Below are 10,262 nucleotides of genomic sequence, written 5' to 3'. Positions count from 1 at the left end.
GGTTTCATGAAGCTGCAATAATGTATTTGACTTCCCAGAAAAAAAATCTCATTTTCCTTAGTTTCTTGGTAGTAAAACTAGCTTGAAAGTCATCTCCCCTGATTCCCACTTTTGTAACAGAAGGGATATTTAACAACATTATAATTTCATGTATATATAGTTGTGTTACATAAATTAAATATATAACTAAAATAAAAATGTTAAATTTCACTATAATCTGGAGGACCAAAAATCAATATGAAATAATGGGAATTTATCTCATACATACACATAATTGTCTAGTAAGAAAGTGGGGATTCACTCATTCTTTTAGAACATCTTTGTTAATTTATATGTTATCATATGTATATATTAAATAGCAAAGCGTATATACGTATTGTGGAATGTATATAAATTTGTGAAATGTTTACATATTTTGTAAAGTGTGACTTTTTGGAATATGCCAGCTTTATAATAATTTTTTTTCTAATGGAGGCACAATTTCATTCTCCTCTTTAGCATAAATATATTAAAAAGACATAAATGAACCTTCTAGTTCAAAAGTGGGGGTGGGGGGGTGGGGGAGGGAGGGGGATAAAGCATGAGCTGAGCCAAATTCATCTCTGCTGATTTCCTGCAGGCATTTTTGAGGTCCCCCCTCTCCAACATCCCCCCAGATATTGGGAGCAATTAATAAATACTGATGTGTCACACAGATGCTTTCCTTTGGGCCAGGGCTACAACTCCAGATGGTCACCATGTGCTTTGCAATCCCATGTTGTCTCCCTGCAAAGCCCAGGGTGGAGGTTATTTTAATCAGGGCTGATGCCTAATTTAGGCAGGTGTAATTAGATGAGATGATTATTAATATGGCTGGATGGTGACATTCCTCCTTGGCTGTATTGCAGTAGCATTGTTGGTCAAAATGAACCTGGAAACCAACAGTGGATTTTGTTAAGCCTTGCAGAAGTAGCCTTCATAGTCCACTGCCCCTTCCCTGTGAACGCGCACGCACACACACACTCATACTCACTCACTAAATAAAACCGTGACTGGTGTACATGTCATGCTTCTCAGTATGCAAAGAACTACAGATGTCTTTTCTCCGCAGGAGTCTGATTAGATTAAGAGACAGTGTAGAGTCAGAAATCTGGCAGCTGCATCGTAGGGTTGTGCTCAGTGAGCTATAATTGCAGCTGTAAGGTTGATAAGAAATTCCAGCCTATATCATTTATCCAGTATTTTATTTGACACATAACAGATAATGATAGAGACAGATTGTATTTTAAGAAAGGGGCAGAGTTTAGATGAAGCTTTTACAGGCATCTGTGTTTCTTCACTTCATATCTCTCAGCCATCATAGAAAATGGACAGTCACATGTTTTACTTCCTTATAGATTCATGAAATGATAAAAGAAGGGTAAGCGAAAGAGAGGAGAATTTGTCAACCTGGACATGTAATGTCAGCTTCTCAATGAACAACAAAAAGCATCTGATGACTCTGATGTCAAATCTGGTTTTTTTAAAAATTGAAACTGTTAAGGAAAGATATGTGTGTGCTGCATTATTAATTTAAATGGCTATTTATAAAGTAATAAAATTATAATATTTTTTATGTTTTTAACTTTTATTATTATGTTTTTAGCTTTACCTTGTTTTAGCCTTGCCACAAGCTGCTTTCAGTTCAATTCAGGATAAAAGTAGAATTCACCACAGGCATAGAAAGTTAATTCAAGAGAATATTGTGTAAAGCTCCAGAAGGAAAAAAAACTATATTGGGCATGATCCATTGGATTATCCTGCCATGGATGATGCTCTCTTAGACTAAATGTCAAAATATTTTTTTTCCTTCATTATGATTTGAAATTACCCAAATCAAATATGAAATACATCTAATGACCTTATATTTTGTGGATTTTTTGGTATCACCCAAAATACTTGCAGATCACGGCATCAAAGCCCTAAAGCTCAAAACAGAATTTTTTCATCATCAAAGTGCATATGCATCACATTCACACAAATACTTGAGCAATCTTACTGAAAGCCAATCTCTATATTGCCTTGGTCAGACCACACCTGGAATACTGTGTTCAATTCTGGGCACCGCAGTTGAAGGGAGATGTGACAAGCTGGAAAGCATTCAGAGGAGGGTGATTAAAATGATCAAAGGTCTGAAGAACAAGCCCCATGAGGAGCGGCTTAAAGAGGTGGGCATGGAAACTACACAATCTTGCTTTGTCTATTTTTTGCTCAATTATAGAAATGGATATTCAGCATCTGCAACATCTTGCTGGAGAGCCTCCAGCTCTCCAGCTCCTCAAACTCAGAGAAACCACTGTTATCAGGAGTTGTAAATTCAGGCTGGACCCAAGCCGTATAAGGCTTTACAGGTGATAATCTGCACTTTGAATTGGGCCGAGAAACACATGGGCAGCTAGTGGAGCTGTTTTAATAGGGAGTGGTGGTGGTGGTGTTGTGCTCCCTGTAATTAGCTCCAGTTAGTAATTTGGCTGCTGATCTTTGTACTAGTTGTTGTTTCTGAGCCATCTTCATAGGCAGCCCCATGTAGGGTGCAATGCACTAAACCATCCCAGATGTAACTAAGACCCAGTCCACCATGGGCAGATTTGAATTTTTGAGGGACAGGTGAAGTGGAATGGAACCACTGTAAGACAGGGCCCCCAAATCCCATCCCAGAGAGTTGAGCCAGAAGAATACCATGGTTGATTGTATCAAAAGCCACTAAGAAATCCAGGAGAAGCAATAGGGACACACTCTCCCTGTCTAGTTCTCTGTGGAGTTCATCCACTAAGGCAGGGGTCCCCAAACTTTTTAAGCAGAGGGCCAATCCACAATCCTTCAGACTGTTGAAGGGCCAAATTATCATTTGAAAAAAAATGCAAACAAATTCCGATGCACACTGCACATGTCTTATTTGTAGTGCAAAAACAACAACAACAAAAACAATGAAAGAACAATGAAAGAGTAATACAATATTTAAAAATAAAGACAATTTTAACTAACATACATTTATCAGGATTTCAGTGGGAATTGTGGGCCTGCTTCTGGCCAATGAGAGAGTCAAGTTAATTAGGATTGTTGTTGTTGCTGCGTGCCTTCAAGTCATTTCAGACTTTGGGCTAGCCTAAGTCTAAAATTTATTTATTTATTTACTATATTTATTTACTACATTTGTATCACACCCTTCTCACCCCAAAGGGGACTCAAAGTGGCTTACAAATTATATGTACAATACAATATATTATATTATTAGCATAGTACACTATTAGCATTATATATTACTATATTGAACTATACCACTATACTGTAATATTATTAGTAATATTATTATTAATATATAATATATAAGTAATATTATTACATGGTATTATTATTAGTGTTATATTGTATTACATTATAATATTATTATACAATATATTTTATTATAAAACTGAGGGCGGGGGCCAGGTAAATGACCTTGAAGGGCTGCATGTGGCCCCCGGGCCTTAGTTTGGGGACCCCTGCACTAAGGTGACCAAAGCTGTCTCCATTCTGTAACCAGGCCTAAACCCAGACTGCAATGGATCTAGATAATCAATTTCATTTAAGAATTCCTGGAGCTGAGTGGTGATTACGCATTCTAGAATCTTGCCCAAAAAGGGGAGGTTGGAAATTGGTTGATAGTTGTTAACAACTAGAGGATCAAGGGATAGTTTTTTAATATTGGTTTTACAACTGCTTTAAAGCAGAATGGAATTTTACCCTGTCCCCATGATGCATTAATAATCCCTGAGATCCATTCAGCCATCCCTCCTCTGGCTTGTTTGATAAGCCAAGAAGGGCAAGGATCCAGAGCACATGTAGCCCTCACCACTCCAAGGATCTTGTCCATATCAACAGGCTGAGTTAACTGGAAAGAATCCACCAAAATACGAGAGACAGGTGCCTCAGGTACATCTATTGGCACTGCACCAATGCTAGCATCTCAGTCAGTGTGGATCTGAGTGACTTTGTTTGCAAAATTGTGGGCAAAATCGCTACATCGTGCTGATGAGTGATCAAGGGTTCTGTCCTGAGAATCAGGGAGAAGGAGCCCCCTGACCACCCAAAACAGTCTGTAGTGCCCTCTTTGCATGAATCTCCCAACACCAGAAGGCGAGTTATAACACCTTCCTAAACTATCGGTCCCAGGATTCCATAACATGAAACCATGGCAGTTCAAGGGGATTCAGAATTATATAGTATAAAAGCCTATACAGATCAATGAATATGGCTGGAGTGGAAGCCTTCGGCATCTTATGTGCTCAGCTTCTGAGCTATGATCCCCTTCTACGGATGAAAGTCAGGAAATATTTAGGTGTAATTCACAGGTTGTGAACATATGAAATAGATTACTGATACATCCAGTATTAACATTTAATGGTTTTACAGTGAAAGCTTGGTTTGTTTTATAAAATGGATTTTATTTTAGAATGATTGCTCTCACTGGAGAGTTAATTAGGAGTAAAAGTGGTTCTCACAGGAGCTCTTTCCTGTGACAAATTGTATAAACTGTTGAGAAAAAAGAGACAATGTTCTCCACCTTAAACAGGTCATGTACTCTCTTATTAGCCTTTCCCTTTTTTGCTGTGGAAAGGAAGCTAAAAGTGACTATAACCCTCTGGTGGCTCATAATAAGTGAAATAGTCATAGCCCATGTTTAAGTCGAGAAAAGTTCAACTTGTGGAACAACAACTGAAAAATAATAATAATGAGACATCTTGCCTAGACCAATATTCTTCATTCTATAGGTTGATTGTCACAGAGACGCTCCAGGATCAAAGATGAAATCATATATTCCATTGTTACATAACTACAAAATTTGACTTTAAAAGTTCATCCCACTGTTATGTGTGGAAAAGATATTAGATTTACTACAGAGCAAACGCAGGACAAGCAGGATGAAAAGTGGGACATAAATCATAGAAATAAGATTTCTTTCTGGATAGTTAAAAGAGTAAACAGCATGAAAAAGAACAAGAAAGCTGCATTGTTGATATACTTAAAACTGGAAAATCAGAAAAAACATTTCCTTCTTTAGAGGCAAGTTAAATCCATAGGCTCTTCTTTGTCCATCAACAACCCCAAGAAAAGGTATATAGGCAGATTCCAGGTACAAGACAATGGAATGGGAGAATGTCCACCAGAAAGCCAAGACATAATCTAAGAGGAAAGGGGAAATTGGAAGCATACAAACTTGGAAGAGAAGGACGAGTTGAATTCTTCTCTGGCTTGAATTCAAATCAAAGGTGAAGAAAAACTTCAGCATGTTAATGCTTTTCTCTTTTATTGAAAGTGAGTATGAAACCAAACCTAGAGAGGACAAACTTGTGTCATATTTAATTTGGAGTCAGAAGCTCTGACAATGAATATCTGGTCCTGGAGGCATTTCAAGAAGTCTTACATTTCAAGTCAGACACAGGCTCCAGAGATCATCATAAAAAGAATTATTTTGCTGCACCAATAAAAGTAGTACATTTTAAGAAGGAGTCTGCCAATATATCTGTACTAAGATGAATGCCCCATAGCTTGGATACTCATTTTGGGGGGCTTGGCCTCTTGAACTCAATCAAGTAACACGATAACAATTTGTAAAGTATGAGAGACTTGAGCAGCGATTCAATAGTGTGCTGTTAAAGTGCTACAGTGGATGGAGATAAACTCATTCCGAAGAATCCCTAATTCTAAATCATTATGTTAAACACTAGTCCTAACTGCAGGATGGCTGACATTGTTCACCTTGCAATTAACTTTATGAAAGAGAAACCCAAACAAATCCTTGAACTGCATGTACATTTAGTCTGTGATATATGTGGCGAATTTCTCCAGGAAACCTCACCCCGCTGGTGCATTTCCCAGTGGTGTAGCAAATGGGAGCATTGTCCCCCAAATAAGAATTCTTCCTCCCTCCCATGAAATTTTCCTTCAGTCCCTCAAAGTTCTAGCAGTGTAGTATTTAAAAACACAGTTTCAACATGCAGAGAAAAGAGGCAAGCAAAGTTGTCATTGGGATGCAAATACAACAAATAGAAGAGTTTTAGGTTTGAAGAATTTTCAGTGTTTCACTTTCTGCGATATGAGAAATTTGGGGACCAAAGGAAAATTCCATGCAGAGTAGAATTCTCATTAGGAGGACAAAGCCCTCGTTGCCCCTTCCCCATAGCTATGCCCCTGGCATTTTGCCGGACCTGTGGGAAGTTTTTGCATTAACCAGAGGACCTTGTTCACTTTGTCTTCAGAGGCTCACAAAGGGAAAACGCCATAGGGGAGATTCTCTGCCATGTGAAAGGTCAGTTGCGTAAACTTGCTGAGAAGAGCAATTAAGCGATTAGATGACCAAACAGGATGCGTCCTGAGGATCTACATCAGCATTAACCTTGGGACTTGGGAGTGTCCGGGAAAAAACAAAATAATATTTTTTTTAAAAAAAAAGTTTGTAAAAGCAAACAGAGAACAACCCTCCTAACTTCCCCAGCCTGCATGAAAATAGAGATTAGTCACAAGTGAAAATGTATCATTTCCCCCTCTGTCCTGAAGTGTGGCATATTCAGTCATAGCTGAGTTTCTCAACAGTTTCAAATACCGTATATACTCGAGTATAAGCCGACCTGAATATAAGCCGAGGCACCTAATTTTACCACAAGAACTGGGAAAACTTATTGACTTGAGTATAAGATGAGGGTGGGAAATGCAACAGCTATGGGTCAAATTCAAAAATAAAAATAGATATTAATAAAATTGCATTATTTGAGGCATCAGTGAGTTAAATGCTTTGAATCTATATCTATATATATAAAAGAGTGATGGCATCACGGCAATTCACAAAACAACAAAAGTACAGGCCCCCCAACCTCAAAATTTGACAACACAACCCATCATCCACGCCTCAAGGTTGATACAACAAAAAGAAAAGAAAAATAAAGTCCTAATTAGAGGGAGAGCAATAATTTTTTTTATCCAATTGCTGCCAGTTTAGAGGGCTAATCTCTGCCCACTTGGTTGCCTAGCAACCAAGGGACAGCCAGGTTTCAGTTAGGGGACAGGCAGATTTAGGCCTCACTTAGACTTCTTCCACAGATTATCTAATTTGCACTGGATTATATGGTAGTGCAAATTAGATAAGGTAGACTCAAGGCCCTTCCACACAGCTATATAACCCATTTATAATCTTATATTATCTGCTTTGCACTGGATTATCTTGAGTCCACACTACCATATAATCCACTTCAGTGTGCATTTTATACAGCTGTGTAGAAGGAGCCTCATATAATCCAGTTCTGAGCAGATAATATAAGATTATCAATATACAGTAGAGTCTCACTTATCCAACATAAACAGGCTGGCAGGATAAGTGAATATGTTGGATAATAAGAAGGGATTCAGGAAAAGCCAATTAAACATCAAATTAGGTAATCGTTATACAAATTAAGCACCAAAACATCATATTATACAACAAATTTGACAGAAAAAGTAGTTCCATGCGCAGTAATTCTATGTAGTATTTACAGTAGAGTCTCACTTATCCAACACTCGCTTATCCAACGTTCTGGATTATCCAACGCATTTTTGTAGTCAATGCTTTAAATATATCGTGATATTTTGGTGCTAAATTCATAAATACAGTAATTATTATATAGCATTACTGTGTACTGAACTACTTTTTCTGACAAATTTGTTGTCTAACATGATGTTTTGGTGCTTAATTTGTAAAATCATAACTTAATTTGATGTTTAATAGGGTTATCCTTAATTCCTCATTATCCAACATATTCGCTTATCCAACGTTCTGCCGGCCCGTTTATGTTGGATAAGTGAGACTCTACTGTACTGTATTTACAAATTTACCACTAAAATATCACAATGAATTTAAAACACTGACTACAAAAGCATTGATTATGAAAAGGCAGACTGCGTTGGATAATCCAGAACATTGTATAAGCGAATGTTGGATAAGTGAGATTCTTCTTTAATATGAAATAATTACTGGGATAGAATAATGCAGAACAATATAATCTCTAAAACCAGGACAGTAAATAAACAGGGGAATTCCACACAGGAAACAATCAGGGCCAGCTAACACCTCCCAACAAAGTATTCCCATCATCAAAGTCTGGCAAATCCTCTGTTTTCTCAGGGCCACAGACAGTAGAAGCACATAAAATATCACAAACAACACCACTCTGAAAACAAGGGTATTCCAGACAGGAAACAATCAGGGCCAGCTAACACCTCCCAACAAAGTATTCCTATCATCAAAGTCTGGAAAATCCTCTGTTTTCTCAGGGCCACAGACAGTAGAAGCACATAAAATATCGCAAACAACACCACTCTGAAAACAAGGGAATTCCAGACAGGAAACAATCAGGGCCAGCTAACACCTCCCAACAAAAAATTCACTCAGGGAGAAAACAGCCAGGCTTTAAATCTGCAAGGCCATTACATCCTAATCATTTTTCCTAATTGCAGGATTCATACTTGCCTCCAACAAACAAAAAAAACCAATCAGAAATTTTGCATATTCACAACCTTTAGGAAATAATATCCCCTGATGGCGCAGCGTGTTAAAGCGCTGAGCTGCTGAACTTCTCGACCGAAAGGCCACAGGTTTGAATTGGGAGAGCGGAGAGAGCCCCCACTGTTAGCTCCAGCTTCTGCCAACCCAGAAGTTCGAAAACATGCAAATGTGAGTGCATCAATAGGTACTGCTCCGGCGGGAAGGTAACACCGCTCCATGCAGTCCTCCCACATGACCTTGGAGGAGTCTACGGACAACGCCGGCTCTTCGGTTTAGAAATGGAGATGAGGACCAACCTCCAGAGTCAGACATGACTGGACTTAATGTCTGGGGAAAACCTTTACCCTTGACCTTAACTACCACCAATTCCTCAATACTTTATTTCCCATACCACCAGACTTCGCCACAGCAACGCGTGGCCGGGCACAGCTAGTATATATATAAAAGGGTAATGGAATTTCGGCCTAGGACCAAACAACAAAACTACACATCCCAGATACACTAAACTTGGCAGCGCAATCAAGTGGCCTTGCCCCTAGGTTCGTACAACAAAACAACACAGCAGAAACCTAAAAGGGGGCTAAAAACCCAAAAAATGGCAACAAACTATCTGCACCTGTGCCAAAAGCGAGCCCACATGCAGACAGAACAACCCCCACCCCACCCCTCAACTATCTGAGGGGTATCTTGTGCACACCCCTTTTCCCACTGCCGATGCCACTGCCATCTTGGTGAACAGCCCTGAGCTACCGCGTGCCAACAAAAACTCGGCAAGCGGCCCATGCCATTTCTCCCCAACTTTTCCCCCCTGCTGGGCCAGCCAAGTTTGCTCATGCCTGCTCTTAGCAGTGTTTTCCGAAAGACTAAAGGACTTCAACTCCAAGAAGCCTCAGGTACTCAGTCCAATGATGAAGGATTCCGGGAGCTGGAGTCCAAAACACCTTAAAAGAACGAAACTTGGCCACAGTCTCTAGCTAGGGCTGCCCCTTTCCTACTCCTTCCCCTTTTGAAGCCTTCTCCTTCGGCCCTCTCAGATGAGCAAGCGCTTGCCGAAGAGGCTACCCCCAGAGCCGGCCGCTCCACCTAGACGAGCCCGGGGATTCTGTTGAGGCCTAGAGAGGCGGTTCTACTCACAGCAAATTGGGCCAGTGGCAGTGGAGGATGACGCAGAAGGTGAGCCCATTGCGAAAGGAACCGCTGAGGTCCCGGACCTCAACGCCGGGGTAGCCCTCGCACTGGCGGCGGCACCAGGTCTGCAGGGCGCTGTGCGGGCCCGACATGGCCTCAAGCCTCCCAGGCGCCTCCCCTGCCTCTCCTCCTCTTCTCTCCTCTCCTCGCTTCACTGCTACTCCCAGAGGGAGGCTCCTTCTCCTCCCGCCCAGGAAGGATGCTGTGGGGCTCTACTCGGACCTGTCCCACCGGCGGGCACGGAGCCTCCCTCTCCACCCATCACCACCAGCAGCCTCAGTGGTGGCGGCGGACCACTCATCTGCGGAGGCTTAGTCAGGGCCAGCTAACACCTCCAACAAAGTATTCCCATCACCAAAGTCTGGCAAATTCTCTGTTTTCTGAGGGCCACAGACAGTAGAAGCACATAAAATATCACAAAGAACACCACTCTCAAAACAAGGGAATTCCAGACAGGAAACAATCAGGGCCAGCTAACACCCCCCCCCCCAACAAAAAAAATCCCTCAGGGAGGAAGCAGCCAGGCTTTAAAGCTGCAAGG

The sequence above is a fragment of the Anolis carolinensis genome, chromosome 1, assembly GCF_035594765.1.
Source record: "Anolis carolinensis isolate JA03-04 chromosome 1, rAnoCar3.1.pri, whole genome shotgun sequence".
Classification (NCBI taxonomy): Eukaryota; Metazoa; Chordata; class Lepidosauria; order Squamata; family Dactyloidae; genus Anolis; species Anolis carolinensis.
The sequence above is the reverse complement of the archived record's forward strand: the minus strand, read 5'-3'. Positions refer to the sequence as shown.